This window comes from Furipterus horrens, unplaced genomic scaffold, assembly GCF_987537825.1.
Source record: "Furipterus horrens unplaced genomic scaffold, mFurHor1.1.pri manual_scaffold_2, whole genome shotgun sequence".
Classification (NCBI taxonomy): Eukaryota; Metazoa; Chordata; class Mammalia; order Chiroptera; family Furipteridae; genus Furipterus; species Furipterus horrens.
The window spans coordinates 192,953,861-192,973,450 of record NW_028327172.1 but is presented as its reverse complement, the minus strand read 5'-3'; the positions used below and the strand labels follow the sequence as shown (position 1 = coordinate 192,973,450).

Here is a 19,590-nt window from a genome sequence, read left to right as displayed (position 1 = left end):
TGTCTTTATTTCAGCTTTCTCCTATACAAAATGAGTATATTTTACATCTCAGAATTTCTTTTTAAAGGTAACCATAGAAATTATTTGAGAAAGTATTTTTAAAAGTATACAAATACACGGTACTGTTCCTGTGGTTTTTCAATAACTTAACAAAAATCAAATCAAATCTTTGATGACCGCTTTTAAGAGTCCCATATGAAAGGGACTTCTTACTAACTGTGAAAATAACAAAGCTTAATATTTGAATGAGATGCTATCAGGGCATTTTCTTGTCTTCCATTGGGCAAAGGGTGGGCTAACCAGCTTATCTGTAGCCTCCCTGAAAGGATGGCCCAGCCACACTGATGTGCCTCGTGATATTAATGCAAAATTAGAAAGGTAACTTCTTTCATTCACAACTAGAAAAAATATAAAAGGTATACACTCCTTTTTGTTATTATAAATGAAGGACATTCTGAACAAGTGTTTGGTAACTTTTGAAGTAAGAATATAATATTTGTGAATGCATATATTTGTAGAATGGAAAATTGAAGAGGGTAGTAATAAAAAGAACATTTCAAAACTTTGTTCATTTCTGAGATGTTCAGTTGAATCAGAGATTTTGACACCCACTGGGTCAGTATACAGAGCCTTCTGTGAGTTAGAATTGAAAGTGTTTCCAACCCCACTTTGAAAAACGTGACATTTGCCTCCCAGAACATTTCTCAGCAATGCTGACCTGAAATTCACCTACCTTTCTTATGGTAATTGAATATTTCTTTATGCACAGATATTACAAACTGATCTTTAAAAAGAAAAACCTGAAAAGTTGCTAAATACATATTTTAGAATATACCATGTGCATCTGAAAATAAATTATTCATAAACAACAAAATATATTCATACAAATAGCCTTCTTTTCAAAACAAGACACACTTTGAAGGGAAAGAGAGTGATAACCTAAGAACTGTCAGGTCAAGGTCAGGTTTTGACAGGGGAGACACACAAGCCTGTATTACTGCATAAAAGCTCAGTTTCCTTTAATGAGGGGGCATGGCCTCAACAGCCATCTGGCATCATCCTTGGATTTCTACCTGCTGTAACTAACAACTTGTGTGTTTAGTTCAGCAAGTTGTGAAGTCATGAATTTTTTTCTCAGGCTCAGTTTCTTCATCTGCAAAACAGTCACCTCCATAGGCAATGGTTTCAGTTTGAATGAATAGGCCATGCAGAGCACTTAGCAAATGCACTTCCAGAAATAACACTCCTCTCCTTCCACTCTTTCAGGGGATAACATTTCCATCCTACCCTTGATGAGATCATTTAACTTTAAAGAGCTGGCACACATAGGGAATGATTTTCAGCTCATGTATTTATGTTTTTAATTCCTCTGAAATTTATTCAATCATGGTCCATTCTCACAAAGGAATACTATGCAACATGAAAGAATAAATTACAGGTACATGAAACGATGTGGATGAATGTCTCAGACACAACATTGAGTGAAAGAAGTCAGATATAACTGAGCATATACTGCATAATTCCATTTTTATGAAGTTCAAGAACAGCCAGAGCTAATCAATGGTGACAGAAGTTACCTGTGATGAGCACGCGCATGCACACACACATGCGTGTGTGTGTGTGTAACAGGGAGGAGAAGCACAAGAGAGCTTTCTGGGACACTGAAAATGTTCTGTACCTTGGTCTGAGTGGTGGTTATACAGGTGTATATACATGTGAAAATTCATCACGCTGTATACTCAAGAATTGTGCATTTTACTGTCTTTATACCTCAAAATATAAGGTTTAAAACAACATGTTTTCAAAGTACTTATTTAACTTAATCTTATTTAAGTTTTTCTCTTATGCATTCTTTTTTTTTTTTTTAATATGCTTCTCTGATGCATTCTTAAGTCTCTTTTTACATTTATATGAGTGAGAAACGTATTCACTGGTACCTTATAATGACAAGAATAAAGCATTAATCATATATAAAATTTTCCAAATAACTAAACTTAACCATTTAAGTAAGAAAAGTATGACTTTCTTGGATAAAAGTTTTTAAAATGCTTTGTAGTCCTTACTATTATTTCAAACAGATGGTATTAAGCACATTCTTCTTGGTGAACCCAGGTTATCCTTAGAAATGTACATGGTTGAGCTGGGCTGAAATGGAGTGACAGATTCAAGGACCATTGCTCCTATACTGAATGACAGTAGATTTTGCCCCTCCCCTGTTATCTGGGGCTATTTTTCACTATTGCATGCCTGCCTCTAACCATCCCAGTCTTCTTATTTACTTTCTTTCATTTATTCGTATATTTGGTACACATTTTTTGAATGCCTAATATGTGCTAAGCCCTGGAAATACATTGGTGAATGAGATACTCATAACCAAAACACAAGTGTGACATCTTAAAGGGGGAAATACTGGACTTGATTTAGGGTGTTTGGGAAGGTCACCTTGAGGAAGTGACATTTAAGAACTGACAGGTAAGAACTTAGCCCAGAGTGAGACCTAAGTATTGGTTGAATGAATGAATCATGAGTGAATGATCATTAGTCAACTAAGAGGAAAACATTCTACTTTACTGTGCACTGAGAAACCTGGAATTTTATTCAAAGGCGTTTAAACCAAGAGCCAACAGGCACCGAGTGAGACTCTGGTGGACTTAATGGCATTAATTTCTGCTGCCATGAGCACCACTTTTTGTCTTACTGAAGACCTGAGGTCACTAGGCAAGTGAAAAATTTTTAGTCATTGCTCGGTTAATCTATACATAGTCATCCTACCAAAACAAAAGCAGCCAAAAACAGCCCCAGTCTTTACGACGATTCCTCCATTTTCCCTTCGTAGTTCTGTCCCAAGCTCACATGAATGTGACCGCTTCTGACACAGTCACCAAAATCACCTTGAAAGATTGTCACCTATCCATGCTTGTGCATGACAGTCTGTCCAGGCCCACACTGTCCTGACTCCTTGGGCATTACTGCACATTGCAAACCACCACCTAATGTGGGGCCCATTATTGTCTCCAGAGAGTTCACCTTCATGACATATTATGAAACAAGAACTCACAGTCTAAAGAACAGAAGGAACAGATTACGACAGCCTTTGTAGACAGACTTGACTCAGTTATATGCCTTATAAAACCAGCCTGATACGGGAAGCATTACTACCATATCATATATAATAGTAGCAAAGTTTAAAATGCCAGAGATATGGGCCAAGTTATTCAGGGCTTAATTTGATAATGTGACTTGGTCTATCAAACAACCATCACCTAACTGTAAGAACCCTTAACAAGAGGTATAAATGTAGCTTTTGGTGATCTCAGTCTCTTACAATTCCATATAGATATTTGAGACTTGAAATTTGAAAAAGCTAAACAAAGAAATGGCACCGAATAAGAATTTTCTCGGTGAAATAAAGGGAAGTGAGGAATGACATGTATGTGGAATTGGTTTATTTTTAGATTTTTTTCCAGAGTCTTTCTGTTCCTCTGGTAAGATTTAAACTCCAAATGACATCAATCTCTTTTAGAGACAGTGGAGTTGATGCATGAGCTCCTTCACTGGTCCAGAGCCTATATTTTGAATTTACATGGTTTCACAGAAGGTCAGAAGATGAAGCAATCTATGTGCATCTATGGGATGCACTTAGTAGAAAACACATATTCTTACCTCTGTTCCAAAATATTAGAGGAAAGAAAAAGTTAATTTGCCTGTCAAAAGTGACAATTTCAGTGGTCAGGGTAGTGAAATGACTCTGCTAAACTCAATTTTCTGACACACATATATACAAGTAACCAAACGTGCTATCCCTTGGGTGCACCTGATGTCTTTTGACCTCCACAACTTGTTAGATTTAGTCCTATTTGCCTAAATACACAAAGCCATAGTGAAGCTTTTCCCATGAAGGAAGTTTTCTCCAATTTTAAAACAATAATTTCTTCCGGCCATTTTGCTATGACCGGGAACTTGTCAGGAGAAAGACTGTTTGTTGGCTTCTTACTGCCAGTGTCACTGGGCAAAAATGTACCAAAATCAAGTTCTTTCCTAATCAATGGGCTCTTAAACTTTAGTACCATCTTAGTACTTATGTCTCCTGCCATTAGACACAGTCAACAGGTCAAAGATTCCATGTTTGCTGTACTGCCTATATTACAATGCAGCTCCTTTCCCCAAGAAGTGACCATTACAGGAATCTTTCGGAGCTATTCTTTTTTCTACATTTTCCTATTTACTATTTGCGTTTTAGCCACTAATAACATGGTCGAGGTATCTGTGTCCAGGATATCATTACTACAATTGCTCAAAGTCAAATATTTAATTAAGGCTCTAGTTTTATCTTATATGCTCCTATTTTTTACAACAAAACAAGCTAGAAAATAAATACTTAGTATTTCCAAGATGAATTTAGTCATTTGTTTCTCTAAAACTACCTATGACTAGAGTATAGTCATTCTTACCCACTGAATGCATTCTAAAAACACAGATTTGAAAGTAAGAAGCAGTTTTTCAAGCAGACCTTTAATTTGTTATCTAGTCGAAATTTAACAGAATGGGGTTGGGGCGGGGGTTGAGGGGCAGAAAGTTTAAAAGTATTTTCATGAAATCAGAGCCACCGTTTAGCAAAAGCTTTTAAAGGAATGAGTCACGGGGCATATGAAGTACAAATCACAAGGTTACACGTCGCCTCCTAGAAACACCACACCTGATCCTGGTTCTGCGCTAAAGCAAATGCTGACATACGGGCAAACCTCAAGTGCAAGTCGACTTTACTTCCCTCTCCATGACACATACGTCCCTCTAGTAAAACTGAAAACAACATTTGACTGAAACCAAGAATTACAATTATCCGGGGACTCTGAGTCACTGAAAATTACACTTCACAAAGAAATTATTTTGCCCCTCCTCTCCCCTTATCCTCCCCTCCCTTTCAGTAGAAGGGGCCTAGAATCACACGTAATATGAAATTTTAAACATTTCTAAATACTAAAGTATGAAACAAGTACCTGGCAAACACCTGGAGCTCTCTTTCCACCGCTCTCTCTCTCCTCCCACAGTCTGGCAAGGGAATGCCCTTCAAAACCATGGCTCAGTGCTTTTGGTAAATGTTTTACAAGACACTAAACAGCCTTGTGTCCCACCCTCAGAGCAAACACCACTGAGAGAACACAATATAATGGTCACAAAGATAGCGTGTGATGTACAATAATGCAAATGAACAGGCAGGCTCTATTAACAGAAGAAAACAAAAAAACAAAACAAACAAACAAAAAAAACACCAAACTTTCAAGGGGTGGGGATAAGCAAGCAGGAAGGGCTTGAAGAAGTAAACCCTGACGCTAGAAGTGTTAAGAGTTTTGTGACTCTTTTTTCTTAAAGCAGCCTTATGATAAGCTCATTGTTCTAATCCCCGAGCAAGTCTTGGCTTGCTAAACTGACAAAGTGTCAAAGCAAGAGTTAATAAAGGAGAGAGTTCACCGGTGAGTCTGTAGACACGGTAGTAACCAAACATTTTACCATATATTTCCATTTCTCGGGGGGAACTGGAAAGCTTTTCACACACCATCTTCCACAATAAACAAAATGTACTCCCCATTTCCCATATCCTTCAAGCAAATTCACAGTTAAAAACCAACTCTGCTTCAAACCAGAAGTTTTGCATTCCATTCAAGTTAACAATTACAACTGGAGGATAACAGAAACCTGCTGGCACCGAATTATTAGCATACCCAGAGTGTCAGGTGCTGCTTGGTACCACCAGGGTTAACAAAATAAAGAGATGGTGCCCAGGATCACCTGCTTGGCTTTACAGAAACACCACACAGCCTACTGGAGTCTGACACACTGTGGGAGCTGTCCTACTGTGGGTAGAACAGTCTGAGAAATAAAAAAGAATTTTTTAGCAACAGTTAAACCTACTCGCTACAGGGAGACCAAGGCCATCTATAAGAGCAAGAATTCACTTTGGCTTCAGAATCCCACACAAAACCAGGTTAGGTGAGTGAAAATAACCCCTTCTCTCATCCAGGGATAATGTGCCCAAAACTGACAGCTCTGCCAATCTGAGTGCCTAGAAAAATGGCTCAGGGCAGTTCTTGATCTTTTCAAGACATTTTAAGGGTGATTGCCATTGTTTTGTCCCCCCTACCTTACGTCTGTGGGTTCCATCTTCTGTTCAGTTTCCTCATTTACCGATGTCTCAGGTTAGTGCTGTGACTCAGGGCAATTGACTTCACTTCACTGAAGTCTGATTGACTAATCTGGCTTGGGTGGGACCCTGGATGACCGTTTATCTGCCCCGCAGGGTGTGGTGAGGGGGCCTCCCTGGCCTCCAGCCCCGGCCGCCATCCCTTTTGCTTTCACATTTTTTGCTCCTACCTTCTAAACTGCCTCCTAGTCTCATCCTGGCCTCGCCTTCCTTTCTCTTTTTCTCATTTTCTTCTCCCCTTCTCTCCTTCCATCCTTCTCTGCCTTGCTTCCCTGAGAGATGATAGGAACGTGGTGGTGAAGAGTATTTATTCTCATCGTCCTATTTCTTCTATTATTTTAGGCAGCGTATCAAACACCCAGTGAGGGAGATAAGACAGACATTCTTATCATACAGATTCCACTGAAGTGAGACCTGAGATCTAGAAAGATTCAACGCCTGGCCACAGGTCATGAGGCAATGCTGGTGGGACTGGGACTGAAGCTCAGCTTTCCTGACAGGCCAGGGTTTCCCTGCTGCCGCTCACATGCTGACCCTCTCTCCCTGCCCTCAGATGTGCCCGTTCTCAGTGCCCTAGCATTCCCACTTGGTTTAATCAATTATCCCTGAGCCGCTTTTTCCTCCCGGAGGGCTGTTCTTATCTCCTTCCTTCCTCCCTCAGGGCTGGCCCATCTCTGATCCTGTTTTAGAGTCTATCTCATTTAACCCCTATAACCTACCTCCTAGCTACTGCTGTCCCTGGATGCCTTTCTTTAGGCAAATCAATAGAAGACTATCTCCAAAGTGACAAACCTGCATGACTGGGGATAAGATCAATTCCTAAGAGTCTTTCCTAATTGGTGCATCTCTTGGGTCACATACTTGTGTGCGTGTCAGCAGCTGTCTAGGCCCCCAAAGCACCCGCCTCCACACCCTCAGCACGGAGTCCAGTGCTCTCTGTTAAGGAACATATTTGAATTTTGATGGAAAAAAAAAAAAGTGGAGACATAGTATAATCCAAAGCAGTGCCTCAGTGGACTGCACACTCCAGGTATAAGTAGGGGCCTGAGAGTTTAGGGTGGTTTGGACTTTTTTGCTATGTGATATCTCGTTTAATTTCATCAGACAGAGGAGATGGGTTCAGAGAAGCTGACCAAGGGCGCACGGCTGATAATAGCAGGGCTGGTCCCAATCCACGTCCTTGCTCTTGGCCTGAGCCGCACTCGCCTGCCACAGGCACACTGCGGCCTCCCTCTAGGCACCGGTCTGTTGCCCAAATCGGCAGCTGCTTGCGCAGTGCCTGCCACTCCGTGCTCAGAACCCATTGGGCCCTGTTCGTCGACTCCAGTCCTTTTCCTTGGCCTCTCCACCTCCTCTCCCCCACCTTTCTTTCTTATCCCAAAGACAGTCTGTCCTGTTCACTTTGAAATCTACCAACAAACCTATTAATAGGCAGGATGGAGTCCTCTAGTTCAGGGAAGCCTTCATGTTCATTTTTTCTGTGGCCGTCAATCTGATGTTTGCCTTTAAACAATGTAGGCAGTGTTAAAATCCCTTGCGTCACACACAGCCCTTGGTGTGCTATTGTATCCACACATCACGTCTCATGCCGCTCAGAGACTGAACCCTGAGGCCCTGAGAAAGAACTGTGCCTTCTATACAACAGGAACATTTTCTAACAGCATTTTCCCAGTTCTAGTCACGCAGCTCTAAGTTGAGTCTCTGCTCCACTGTGTGGGGCGTGCCTGCATGGGGTGTATGTGCCCCTGAGATTTTTAACTGTGGAGCTCTGACAGGGCAGAACCACCCGCCTCTGGAGAGTGCCGCTCCCTGGGCCTAGTCTGGCGTCTCTGTCAGCTCCAGGGCCTCCTTCTTGTTTGGATAGCCTCGAGTCCAGCATAAATGTGGTCTGCAAGGTGGTTCCAGAATCCCAAAGGGACTTTGGTTTCCACTCAACACTAGGAGATTGGAGAGGAGGAAGCAGCAGGAAGTTAAGATTTTATTCCAAGCTGCTAAGACTCCCAGATCCTGCCAAAGGTCTTGGCACACTCCTGAATCACTCAAGGCCCTTCAGTTCTCTGGAGAGAGCTTCCAAAGGCTCCACAAGTGCGGCCTCAGAAACTGCTCAGCACCCACTCCAGCCTAAACCCACGCCCCAAGCAGGGTCCCAATAGCCCTTGCTGTCTTCCCACATTGCCCAAGAAGGGGGAGGCTGGGACGGGCCAGGGGAACACATGATGAGGCCACACTGTCCAGCATTGTCTCCACTGGGACACCATCCGCTGGGCCAGCAGTTCTCAAAGTGAGGCTCCCAGACGTCCTGGGGGACCCTGGACTCTTTCAGATGCCTGCAAGGCCAGAACCATTTTCATAATAATTCTAATATTTTTGCCTTTTTCACTGCATTGTCATTTGCACTAATGATGAAAAAGCAATGGTAGGTACACTGCTGGCATCTGGGCACAAAATAAGACAGTGGCACAAAACTGTACTGGTAATGACAGCATTTTTCATCACCAGGCGCTCAAAGGTTTTACTTCCTTAAGAGTTAGTTTTCCTTAAGAATGTACTTGAGGAAGAAGGAAAATATTAATTTTATTACATCTTGACTCTTGCATGTGCCTTTTGAGTATTCTCTGTGCTGAAAGGGAAAGTATGCAGAAAGCAGTCTTGCTGCACACCAATGTATGACGACAGTCTAAAGGAAAAGCATTTGTGTAATCGTCCGAGTTACAGAAAGAACTATACCTGCCTTTGTCATAGAATACCATTTTTAAAAATGACCAGCAAACAAACTATCGTGGTGCAGACTGTGCATTAGGCAGACAAGCTCTGGAAAATGAATGCTATCACTTCAAAGAATGCAACTGATAGTATTTGTTTCTCATAATAAAATTTGAGCTTTCGAGCAAAAGTTAAAATTCTGGAGAACTTGCAATCCTTACCATGAGGCTGACAGCTTGCTAATAACTAATGGCTTCTATGATGACATTAGTTGTGACATTAACAACTGAGATTTTTTAATATTGTAGAATGAAATGTGTCAATATTTGGAAGATCTTCACAATTCAGTAAACCAATATTTTCCAGATGACCAATTCACAGTGTTACAGAATCATGCCATGCATGGGTAAACGACCTGTTCAAAGTACAAGATAACCAGTGGACTTGAAGGCAACAGAGCATGAAAATTTCATTGATATGGCTTCAGATTTTATAGTGCAACTAAGCTTTAAGAAACTATCTATTCTAGAGTTTGGGTTTACTATCAAAAAAGAATTTCACAATTATCTGAAAAAGCTACTAAAATACTCCTCCCTTTTCCCATTATATATCTTTGTGAAGTTCAATTTTCTTCACATGCTTTTATGACAATAACATCTCAACAGACTGAAGGCAAAGCAAAGAAAAGAATACAGCTGACCCCCAGAAGCACACCCGTGCCTTTCCTTCCCCCTCTTCTTCCCACTCAGGAAGGCATCTCCTAAACTCTAAGGGTCCCCACAAGACTGGCAACCAGGGGAACAGTGGGCAGCGGCAGCTCATCCTGAGTTAGCCCACTGCACCTGTCTCCAAGGCCCCCTTTTCTCTGATTTCCCAGTGAATCAACATACCCCAATGTAGGCTCTTTCCTGTTACTTCTGGCCTAAGCCCCTACTTGTTTCACTGTCACCAGCTTTAATAATTGTTCTCTCAAAAAAAAAAAAAAAAAAAAAAGAATATGGCTGACTTCTATCAAGCCAGTCATTAAAGCGATTTAAGGGAAAATATTGGATAGATTTGCAAAAATATAAGTGATGTACTCTTCTCACCATCTACTTTGTTTGGAAATACAGGGATTTTTTTTTCTTCCAATAAAATGTTATTTGTGTCAACATAAGATTTTACTACTACTATTTTAATATTTTTAACTTCTTAGTTTGAATGTCTAATGTGATAAATAGCAATTGGTATTACCCACATAAATAAGAGCACTCTGGGTTCTTCAATAATTTTTAAGAATGTAAAGATAAGGCTGTCAAATTTAGCAGTAAAAACTGTAGGGTATCCAGTTAAATCTGAATTTCAGATAGACAACAAATGATATTTTAATGTAAGTATTCATGTAATATTTGGGACATACAGATACTAAAAGCAAAAATAAATTATTACTTATCTGAAGTTTATATCTAATCGAGTGTCCTTTATTTCATTTGCCTGATAAGATGTGCTGAGCCCAAAACATTTGAGAAGTACTGCTCTAGACCATGCCCCTCACTGCTGTGCTGAAACACTAATTATAACATTTACGAAGCATTGCTCTGTACCAGATCTAGCACTAAATTCTTGACATATATTACTGCTTCAGTCATCTCCAGAATCTTAAGTGGCAACTACTACTATAATCCCTATTTTATAAATAAGGAAAGAGAAACCCAAATAAGTGAAGCTAATTATTGGTGGAAGACAAGCCTGGAACCCACCTACTCAGACACCAAAATCTTAGTTTGTAACTATTAGACTTACACTGAACTCTGATACGTAATGGAGATTCCCCAAAATGATGGGTTTTTCTGCATATTTGCATCTCAAATTTTAGTAAATCAATTTCTGTTGCTTAACTTCACTCTGTCTCACAGCTGTGTGTTCTGCTATCTCAACAATAGTGAAAACCAAGGCTGTAAGTACAGCGGGAGGGAATTCTATCCAGAACTGGCAATTAGCATTTTTATTTGGAGCCAAGTTTCCTCCCGGATGCTTCTCTAGGTGTGACAATAGCATTATTCTGGGCTGGGAATTCTAGAGTGGAACAATGGGGCAGAGGCACTGTTCATTACTATTATTTGGAAGCCACTGCGAGCTTGGTGCTGAGTGAGAAGCATCCTGGAGAATAAGCTGGGAATTTCTCCAAAAGAATCTGTGCCAATGCAGCAAATGCACCCGCTGCTGTAAGCGAGCCAAGGCCCTGTCTTTTCTATGATCGTGACTCAGGCGACTGGATGTATTGACTGAGCTCAGGGTCGACAGCAAACAAACCAGGGAAAGTAAGTGTTTTTTATAATCCAGCACAGGGGAAAGGGCATGCACTCCGCTGTGCCACAAGATCTGCAGATCCAGAAATGAAATCGACTGCAGCCAACTAGTGGTCTTCCCCAATGACCAATGGCAATATATAATGTAGAAAGTGATAAACATAGAAAGCAGGGAGAGAGATACTAGTCTGTCATATGGGAAAGATTTCTTTAACAAAGGGAAGATTTACCTTTCAAATACTTTTTGTTTTGTAAATTTGGATTTTTTGATGAGGGCCTCTGGGTTAGACTAAGGGCAGTTGTGTGTACAGAAGCCAAGGGCAATGGAAAAAAAAAAGATTTGTAAAAAAAAAAAATCTTTGTAAACTTTGAAAAATAGCCTAGAGGAAAGAGTGGACAAGGGGAGGGGAAAAGGGGGTAGATTAGAAAACAAAAGATGCCAAACTGAAGTGTGAAATCTAGAAAAGGTGTATTTTAGAAACTGAGGCGTGGTGAAAGAGGAGGGAGCAGGCATTGGTAGAAAGAGGGTTTGGGGAGTCCCAGGGGCCGGGGTGCCTGGCTAGAAGACATTCTTAGGAAAAGGAAAAGAATCATCCTTTACTTTTAAAATGGTCATCTTCACAGTCCGTCCCAGACCCACCTGGCAGGGCTGCCGTCTCAGTTCAGGTGCTGGCCCAGCCCTGCCCTAAGCCTCTCCCATTAGGCCTCTTTATCTGCCCACTCAATCTAGATCCCTCAAATGCTGAAAGGAGTGTCTGCAAGAGGAAAGAATAAGAAGAATAAATCGAGATGCAAGGCTGGGCTCAGGCCTTAGATAAAGCTGGGAAGCCAAAGATTCTTGTAGCTCTCCCCTTCAAAGAGCCTTCGGAATTTATTCTCGTGAATGCTGAAGGTCAAGGAGGACGTAGTCAGAAATTGACTCCTCAGATTTCCAAAGTCAAGACTCTGGATTCAAGGACTCACTTTCCACCTGCAGGACAGAGTCAAGGGCCCTTCCTGCTTCAGATATAAGTGATGGAGCCAACTGGCCCGACCTGTGACCTGGCCTGTCCCCTACCGGGCCACAGCCTCTTCCTGTCTTCCGGGTTCTCTAAAGCACAGTAACAGGGAGTTTTATTTCACTGTGTTTGAGCCACAGGCCCTGATGACATTTCAGAAAAGCAACTGCCCTTGAAAAGTGCTTGAATCTGTACATGAAGGTCATTAGTCACTAGTGTACAGCCAGACAGTAAATATATTAGGCTTTGCAGGCCATACTAGTGAGTGACTTCTATCTACGGTTTGGTTGAATCTAGTATTCAAACGTCAAGTAGATGGTACATCACCTTCTCACTGACAAAGGTACCTAATCCTCCTTGCCCAAGTTTGACCCTCTACTTGTGGAGTCATCTCTCCTTTGCTATGATCCTCTTCAAAAAAGAATTTGGCTGTAGATCTGGAAAAAAGTTAAATCCTCAAATGACAGTCATGTATTTGGAAAATCAGATAAATGGGATTTAAAATAAGCTAGAATACTTTTTAACCTGCTGGTTTTTATTCTGGGTGTGTGTGCGTTCATTTTTGTTTAAAAGTGAATGCTCGTATGTATCACAAAATTACAAATTTGAAAGAATCCAAATTTGTAGTCTAACCTATAACTGATTACACTTGAGGAAACTATGACCTACTTTGGTTATATGAGACATTCTAAGTCACATACTAACTAACAGAAAAGCTGGATCCAGAAACTTGGTTTCCTGATTTCCAAGTTAATTCTCTTTCTACTACGCTACATTATAGTGCATTGCCAAATTATTATTAAAAATTAAATTCAATGAATACAAAGTATTTCCAACATGCCCAGCACTGTCCATGTGCTTTAGGGATACAAAAGAAGTGTAAGAGTATAAGGGATAAAGAAGCCAGTGACTCTCAAACCGGCAGGAGATAATTAACAGATGAATCATGGAAAAGGGGCGAGGAAATGACATTCCGCAGCTCCTCACACATATCTCTGGGATCAAAAGGAGGAAGACTGTCATCACCAAACACAGAGAAATGGGAAGATGTAGCTAGATAACTTTGCAAATAAGTTGAAGATAGACCTATAACTAGATTACCCTTAATCACACCCTGAGTTAAGTAGTTAATCTCGTTAGATTGTGAACCCAGATTAACCAGTAATGGAGAAACGGGGGAGAAGGAGAGGGGAGTGGGAGCTAATCATGTTAGAAAGGGGGAGCTAATCACGTTAGTATAAAACCAGTTTACTTTGTCTACTTCAAGCACATGCCCCTGGCTGGCTGTGTGCCTGACTCTGCAGACTTGTGAATAAACGCCTTGCTTTGGGGCTCAAGTCCTGTGTCCCGGTGTTTTACTGTGAACATTTCTCTTGAGAGGATTCCTGCCCATGAAATGCTTTTGCTCTCACTGAGAAAACAAGGCACACACACCAATCAAATACATTGTTATATAACTATTTGGCTAAAATAGGGCTAATAAAAGTTCCCGTAATGGTTCTCTGCCTTTGTTGTATAATATGTGTCCAGTAGCCGCATGTGGTTATTGAGCACTTGAAATGTGGGTAGTACAATCAAGGAGGTGAAATTTTAATTGTACTTAATTTTAAGTAATGTAAACTTAAATAGCCACATGTAGCTACTGGTCTAAAAGAATGATTATAGGTCTGAATGGAAAATATGTAGTATACACTCTGTCATTTCTCCTCTTGTGCCTCTGGCAGGAACCACTGCTGGTCACAGAACTCTTTCCTTCTGAACATGTACAGGCTCTCAGGAGTCTCCATGCAATATATTCAATATTTCCAATTGCCTGGACCTGATATAAACCTATCTGCTCTCCCAGAAACAGATAAAAGGTGACAAAAGTGAGCTGGAGGAGGAAGCACTTGAGCTAAACCTAGAGAGACAACATTTGGACAGGTGAAGAGGAAAGGACAGAGTGTGGGGTTTTCCAAGTAGCAAACAGCATGAGCAAGGGAACTGGATAGAGTTTTGGTTCTCTGACCCAGAGATGCTGGCAGGCAAGGGAGGACTGCGTTGGGTGTGGTAGAGATAAGGGAACAGGCAGAGGGTAGGGCTAGATTAAGGAGACCTTTGGATTCCAGGAGTTTGGATTTTTCTCAAGAGCAATAGGAGTCCCTGAATATTTAAGCAGGATAAGGACTGGAGAAAGACATGTTTTAGGAAGGCAGATCTGATAGTGAACCACAGAGTGGGCAGTGTAATGGATATATATATATATTCAGAGACCAGTGGTAGTGATATTTGGTTCTCCTTTAGAAAAGTAATACTTATTTATTGAAAAATATGTATAAACCACAGAAAAGCAAATGTAAAAAATTAAAACTAGACCTCTATCATTCACACTCAACAACTGTTGGCATTTTGATGTGGTTTCTTCCAAGTTTGTTTCTTTTTTCCTCTTTCCATAGATATTATAATACTTTAGGAATAAAGTTAGGACTAGGACTAGGAAGGTCGTCGGCAGCCGTCCGTCTCGAGAGACGATGGTGTAGCTTCTTAAGAGTCTATCTGCACCGCCGAGAATGGCTGTGCAGTCCAACTCGGGAGTGACACGGTATCTGTCTCCTCCCGTGTTGAATCGACATCTTACGATGACGCTGGAGTGTTCTCTCCAGTGAAGCTGAAGCTACAGAGCCTGGGCAGGGTGATATGGAGAGTCTGCTGTTGCCCATGCAGCAGACCCCCCCTCTCTTCGCAGCTGAAGGGTCCAAGGGAAAGACGGAGTCAATACAGCTTGGCTTCAGGTGCGCCGCAGGAGTTGCCGGTGTTGACTACAACGTCAAACCGCCTTAGGGACTCCGGCTCCGGATTTTCTGTCGGGGTTTACTCCCTTAGCCTTTCCCCTGAAGAGGTATGCCACAAGGCAGCGGAGGTTTTTTGGAGTCAGAGTTTTCCTTCTCTGATGTGCCCTGACTGGAAGATCGAACCAGCGACACTTAGCTCGCAGGCCGACGCTCAATCCACTGAGCCAAACCAGCCAGGGCTTGGACTAGGAAGGTGATAGTGTGAATAAAGAGGAAAGGTTACAAAAGAAATTTTTAGGTAAGGCAGCAGGGTAAAGAGAAAAGACCATTAGCATGAAGGGACCTGAGTCCTAGACCTCGATATGTACCCTCTCTCAACCCCAAGACTTGGTTTCCTCATTTTAGAATCAAGGTACTGGTCTAGAGCAACCTCTGGTATGTAATCTAGGGTAAGATGAGATTTTTGAGACCTCCCTTCAAGACCTAAAATGGAATTAAAATACGTGTATGTGTAGGTGTATGTGTGTTTTAAGTGAACATCACAACCAGAAAGGAGGGGTTGTCATAAAACAAAATGTTCCCTTGATCTTTAGCTGCACCAACAGCATATAGCCCATTGCAATCTACAAGATTTTAGGTGTTAAGTAATTAAGCCATATATTCCAAGCAGTGTTGTAAGAAGTGCAGATGTACTCCCCAGACATGTAATGGGGTGGTGTAAACAAGGAATCCATTCTCAGATAGGACTGTGTCAAGCAGGGACAGCATCTTCCAAGGAGCCAAAGTTTTTAAGGTCCAACCCATCCTCTCACATCATAGGAAAAACAAAAACAAAACAGCCGCTACAGAACATAAATTATGCTCTCTGAAAAAAGCAATACACAGCCAACCATCTGTTAATAAATAAAAGTATAAACTGGTAGTTGTCCACAAGGGATGTACATGAGACTCAATTACAGCGTTTTCAAAAAACCCTGACGATTGAACTCCTCCTCCTCAGACCAGTTAAATCAGTGTCTTAGTGAGTGTGTTGGGTGCATTGGTGTTTTTTCAAAGTTCTCTAAATGACTGAAACCTGGAGCACAAGTAGATGTCCCAGAGCAAGAACAGTTCAAGGAGCAGAGTGAGATCAAGATCTGACCAACTGCGCTATTAGCCACCTGGTTAAGAGTTGCAGCCAGGGGTAACTGGGGGCCACACAGAACCAATGTTAAACTATATCCAGTTCTATGTCGGAGTATAGGCTCTGTCATTTTCAATACATCCCTGTGTTATTTTCACCGAACCATGCATAAGAGAACTCCTAGGGATTCTCACCACTTAATGAGCTCTGGTCAATGAATGTGCCTTTTCTTGAGGATCACTTGGCCCTGTAAGGGGCTAGTAGTTAAAAAGTGTAGACTCTGGTCCTAGCTGCTGTGGCTCAGTTGGTTGAGCATTATCCTGTAGGATGAAAGGTCACTAATTCGATTCCTGGTTAGGACACATGCCTGGGTTATAGATTCGGAACCCAATCAAGAGTGTGTACATAAGACAGTCAATCGATGTTTCTCTCCCTCTCTTTTCTTCCTTCCTACCCCTCTCCCTAAAAAAATAAATAAATAAAAATAAATTTAAAAAATTCTCTTATTAAAGAAAAAAAGCATAGACTCTGGCATCAGACTGACCTACGTGTGTGTAACCAGCTTTTGCACTAATTGTACAATCTTTTACAAGTGACATATTCTATTATTCCTTAGCTTCCTTATTTGATGAATATCTCCTTTATGGGATTATTATAGAAATTAAATGAGGACATATAAGTAAAAGAGATGGCACAAGTAAAAAATTTCTTTTTGTGCCTGGCACATAATGAACACTCAATAAATGTTATCATTATTTATCATTTATTTTCATCATCACCTCTAGGGCTCCTTCTAACGCCAACATTTTATGATTCTAAGAACATTTGGTCACTGCTGGCATGAATAAAAATGGACAGAATCAGTAGGTACTGACATGCCTAGATTTATTTACCTTTTTAAAATTTTATTTTTACTTTTGATTTTAGAGAGAGGAGAAGGGAGAGAGAAAGAGAGGGAGAAAAACATCAGTATGAGAGAGAGATATTGACTGATTGCCTTCTGCACATGCTGATCAGGGACTGAACCTTCAACCCAGGCATGTGTCCTGGCTGGGAATCAAATCAGTGACCTTTAGGTTTGCAGAAAAATGCCCAACCAAATGAGGCCACACCGGCTGGAGTCTGACTGCCATGCCTAGATTTAAAGATTTGTGTTCCGCCCCTTTTCAGTCCAGCCTGAGTCCTCAGTAATCACTTCATTCTTTCCTTAAGATATCCCTTATATATTGCTGACATAAGTCTTAGTTTCAAAAGGACCTCACTTATTTTGCAGACACAGAATTTCTGCTATTCTTTACAAAAGCAATGTGACTGCTCTGTTACTGTTATCTCTTTGCAGCACAGATACCCATGAGTATGGTCAAAGTCAAGTCGGACCTGCTATTTCTGTCTCCCCTGGCTGAAGCAACCGCTTACACCTGTGGGCAGCCTGCATGAACCAACGCACAGCCTCAGAGGAGGCCCCAGCTCGGCATGACTTTGATGCATGTCTAATAACTGGTTTGAAGACCTTGTTCTTGGAAACTTCAAGGCTGACATTTGAGTGTTGCCCATGAAATTTGCCTAAAGGTTTGACGCTGACTTGAGCTGCAGATTTCAGCCCCATACCCTTGGAGTATTCTGGCTTTCCACAGCACCAAATATCCTCCTACAAAGCATGACGCCATCATCGACCTGTTAAGACACACAGATTTTGTTGATGTCCACAGCTTTCTTTTTCCTTGTCCATGGAGGGAACAAACCTCTTTCTTTTAGGAAGACAGTCCCCCTTTTGTGGGTGAACATCCCCTTGTTGGCCATGTTATTGGTTGAGTCATGGCCCACAGCTAGGGCTCTACCTTTTCAGTTTTGAAAATGGGCTAGCTTGTTTTGCAAATAGCAAGTCATCAAGGAGCACTCTGCCAAAGAAGCCACTGGCACTAGGAAAATTTGCCCATGTGAATGAAATAAGTTTGAAAAGGGAAATCATCCAGTTCGTGATTAACCACAAACTCCCTGTGAAAACGTGTTATTCCTTTTGAAAACCAGTTTTTCCAAACCTATGTTCATTTGGGTCTGGAAAACAGACTTCCGGATCATCTTAGTTACAGAAATACCTTGTTATGAAGTCACTGGTTGAATGTATCCGCAAAGGGCTATGGTCAGTTGGGTCCGATTACTCTGACACCAAGTCATTTTGGAAAGTTCTTCAGCTTATATGACCGTGTTAATTGAACATGGGTCATGATAAACTGCAAAAGACTTCAGGGCTACTTTTATGTAAGTTCTCAACACCACCGGGCCTCATACCTGAATTAGCACTTTGTTGAACTGGATCAGAGATCAGAAAAAGCGAGAGGTCCAGATAACAGGGTGATGAATTCACTGTGTGATATATCTGGACACAGATGAGAAAAGAGGACCATTAACTTCTACTGCATTTTCAAACATGCCATTAAATATCTGAGTTATGATGTTGCTGGTTCTAACTCCTATTTTATTGTTAAGATTTCTTATTAACTAGAGGCTTAAGCTTTCATTCTTAAACTCTTCTGGTGGAAGAATCATGTCTGAATCATCTATGTACCCTTTATACACCTGCACTGGTATCTTTCATATGGGGGTCCTTTGTAGGTTTATTCAAATTAAATCACAGGCCTTTCTTTTCCCCTTCTGTGTAGTATTTAGTCATGCATTCCAAATAAATAGTAAGAAGTAACATGTGATAGGAAAATATCTCTTCTATTTTCAGGTGAAAAAGCAGAAAAATCACTTTTAAAAGCTGCTTTGGGGGTTTGCCTTCAGCATCCTGGTATCATTTTGTGACAGATCCCTATTAGTGGCTGACCAAACAAAAGAAAATCTGTTTCAACTCATTTGCCTGTATCTGATCATCAGTAAGTCTTCTTCACAAGGACGTAGTGGTGCAGCTGTATGAAGCTTATCTTAACCCTTATTTGAGTTTCAGTCTGCCTTCTCAGGGGAAAAAGTGCTGGGAAGGTCATTTTCTAAAATTAATATCTTCTGGTAAATTGTAGAAATTTTGAAGAAATTTGCTTCTAAGAGAGCTGTGACCACTAAATGACAACTACAGTTCAGAAGTATGAAGAGCCATTCACTAGGAAAACAATGTCTTAAGTTGCCTACCTTTTCCTCCTTTTCAAAAGCAACTTGCATTTTCAATTTGTAGATTAAATAATATGCACTTCTTCATTTATTAACTTACTTGGAATAGAAATCTAGACTACCATGACTAGGAAAGGGTCAGCATTCAAAATGTTTTACTGTTTTATTAAAGTTTCCATCAGAAACTCCATGATTTTTTTCCCTTTGCCTTTCCTAGGATTCTCCACCACCTGACTTCTGATGCCTGCATCCTGATGGAGGAACACAGACTTTCCGTGGCTTGAGAAAAATCAGGCAATGATCTAGACATTAACATTTGGACGGGCCTGCTCAAAGAGGTCATCAAAAGTTCATACTAAAAGTTCAAGTTTCTTTATATCACTCATAACCAGTGATTCTCTTT

At 41.0% G+C, this 19,590-nt stretch overlaps 1 protein-coding gene across 2 annotated transcripts in view; it reads right to left on the bottom strand.

The window, feature by feature from the left end:
- Positions 1–19,590, bottom strand: part of RBM47 (RNA binding motif protein 47) — a 118,416-nt gene that overhangs the window by 67,518 nt on the left and 31,308 nt on the right. The window contains exon 1 of one of the 2 annotated variants that reach the window (XM_090266961.1): positions 4,998–5,057. The exons of the other annotated variant lie outside the window; for it this stretch is intronic. The gene's annotated coding sequence lies outside the window, so the exon portion shown is untranslated. Of the gene's footprint in view, positions 1–4,997; positions 5,058–19,590 lie in introns of those variants that run through there. 2 annotated transcript variants of the gene reach the window in all.